The sequence below is a fragment of the Triticum dicoccoides genome, chromosome 6B, assembly GCF_002162155.2.
Source record: "Triticum dicoccoides isolate Atlit2015 ecotype Zavitan chromosome 6B, WEW_v2.0, whole genome shotgun sequence".
Classification (NCBI taxonomy): domain Eukaryota; kingdom Viridiplantae; phylum Streptophyta; class Magnoliopsida; order Poales; family Poaceae; genus Triticum; species Triticum dicoccoides.
The window spans coordinates 673,170,097-673,172,958 of NC_041391.1; positions in this window are offsets into that span (position 1 = coordinate 673,170,097).

The following is a 2,862-nucleotide window of genomic DNA, read 5'->3' on the forward strand; positions in this document are numbered from 1 at the left end:
ACCACCGGAAGGGTCCCGGGGGCCCACCGGGTGGGGCCACCTGCCCCGGGGGGCCACATGGGCTGTAGGGGGTGCGCCTTGGCCTACATGGGCCAAGGGCACCAGCCCCAAGAGGCCCATGCGCCTAGGGAACCCTAGAGGGAAGAGTCCTCGAGGGGGAAGGCACCTCCGAGGTGCCTTGGGGAGGATGGACTCCTCCCCCCTCTTGGCCGCACCCCTTTCTTGGAGTAGGGGGCAAGGCTGCGCCTCCCCCCTCTCCCCTGCCCCTATATATAGTGGAGGGGAGGGAGGGCATCCATACCTGAGCCCTTGGCGCCTCCCTCCCTCCCGTGACACCTCCTCCTCTCCCGTAGGTGCTTGGCGAAGCCCTGCAGGATTGCCACGCTCCTCCATCACCACCACGCCGTTGTGCTGCTTCTGGATGGAGTCTTCCTCAACCTCTCCCTCTCTCCTTGCTGGATCAAGGCGTGGGAGACATCGCCGAGCTGTACGTGTGTTGAACGCGGAGGTGCCGTCCGTTCGGCACTAGGATCATCGGTGATCTGAATCACGACGAGTACGACTCCATCAACCCCGTTCACTTGAACGCTTCCGCTTAGCAATCTACAAGGGTATGTAGATGCACTCCCCTTTCTACTCGTTGCTGGTCTCTCCATAGATAGATCTTGGTGTTACGTACGAAATTTTTTGAATTTCTGCTACGTTCCCCAACAGTGGCATCATGAGCTAGGTTTATTGCGTAGATTCTTTGCACGAGTAGAACACAAAGTAGTTGTGGGCGTTGATGTTGTTCAATATGCTTACCGTTACTAGTCCAATCTTGTTTTGACGGTATTGTGGGATGAAGCGGCCCGGACCGACCTTACACGTACTCTTACGTGAGACAGGTTCCACCGATTGACATGCACTTGGTGCATAAGGTGGCTAGCGGGTGCCAGTCTCTCCCACTTTAGTCGGAACGGATTCGATGAAAAGGGTCCTTATGAAGGGTAAATAGCAATTGGCATATCACGTTGTGGTCTTGCGTAGGTAAGAAACGTTCTTGCTAGAAACCCATAGCAGCCACGTAAAACATGCAACAACAATTAGAGGATGTCTAACTTGTTTTTGCAGGGTATGCTATGTGATGTGATATGGCCAAAAGGATGTGATGAATGATATATGTGATGTATGAGATTGATCATGTTCTTGTAATAGGATTCACGACTTGCATGTCGATGAGTATGACAACCGGCAGGAGCCATAGGAGTTGTCTTTATTTTTTGTATGACCTGCGTGTCATTGAAGAACGCCATGTAAACTACTTTACTTTATTGCTAAACGCGTTAGTCATAGAAGTAGAAGTAGTCGTTGGCGTGACAACTTCATGAAGACACGATGATGGAGATCATGGTGTCGTGCCGGTGACAAGATGATCATGGAGCCCCGAAGATGAAGATCAAAGGAGCTATATGATATTGGCCATATCATGTCACTACTCTATTTGATTGCATGTGATGTTTATCATGTTTATGCATCTTGTTTACTTAGGACGACGGTAGTAAATAAGATGATCCCTTACAAAATTTCAAGAAGTGTTCTCCCTAACTGTGCACCGTTGCTACAGTTCGTCGCTTCTAAGCACCACGTGATGATCGGGTGTGATGGATTCTTACGTTCACATACAACGGGTGTAAGACAGTTTTACACAACGAAAACACTTAGGGTTAACTTGACGAGCCTAGCATGTGCAGACATGGCCTCGGAACACGGAGACCGAAAGGTCGAGCATGAGTCGTATAGTAGATACGATCAACATGAAGATGTTCACCGACGTTAACTAGTCCGTCTCACGTGATGATCGGACACGGCCTAGTTGACTCGGATCATGTGATCACTTAGATGACCAGAGGGATGTCTATCTGAGTGGGAGTTCATAAGATGAACTTAATTATCCTGAACATAGTCAAAAGGATTTTGCAAATTATGTCGTAGCTCACGCTTTAGTTCTACTGTTTTAGATATGTTCCTAGAGAAAAGATAGTTGAAAGTTGAAAGTAGCGATTATGCAGACAGTAGATAGCTTATGTCCTTAATGCACCGCTTAGTGTGCTGAACCCCAAACGTCGTTTGTGGATGTTGCGAACATCAGACATACACGTTTTGATAACTACGTGATAGTTCAGTTAAATGGTTTAAGTAGAGGCACCAAAGATGTTTTCGAAACGTCGCGGAACATATGAGATGTTTCGAGGGCTGAAATTGGGATTTCAGGCTCGTGCCCACGTCAAGAGGTATGAGACCTCCGTCGATTTTCTTAGCCTGCAAACTAAGGGAGAAAAGCTCAATCGTTGAGCTTGTGCTCAGATTGTCTGAGTGCAACAATCACTTGAATCGAGTGGGAGTTAATCTTCCAGATGAGATAGTGATGTTTTCCCAAAGTCATTGCCACCGAGCTGCTAGAGCTTCGTGATGAACTATAACATATCAGGGATAAATAAGATGATCCTTGAGGTATTCACGATGTTTGACACCGCGAAAGTAGAAATCAAGAAGGAGCATCAATTGTTGATGGTTGGTGAAACCACTAGTTTCAAGAAGGGCAAGGGAACAAAGGGATACTTCATGAAACGGCAATTCAGCTGCTGCTCAAGTGAAGAAACCCAAGGTTGAACCCAAACCCGAGACTAAGTGCTTCTGTAATAAGGGGAACAACCACTGGAGCAGCATTACCCTAGATACTTGGTAGATGAGAAGGCTGGCAAGGTCGATAGAAGTATATTGGATATACATTATGTTAATGTGTACTTTACTAGTACTCCTAGTAGCACCAGGGTATTAGATACCGGTTCGGTTGCTAAGTGTTAGTAACTCGAAATAAAA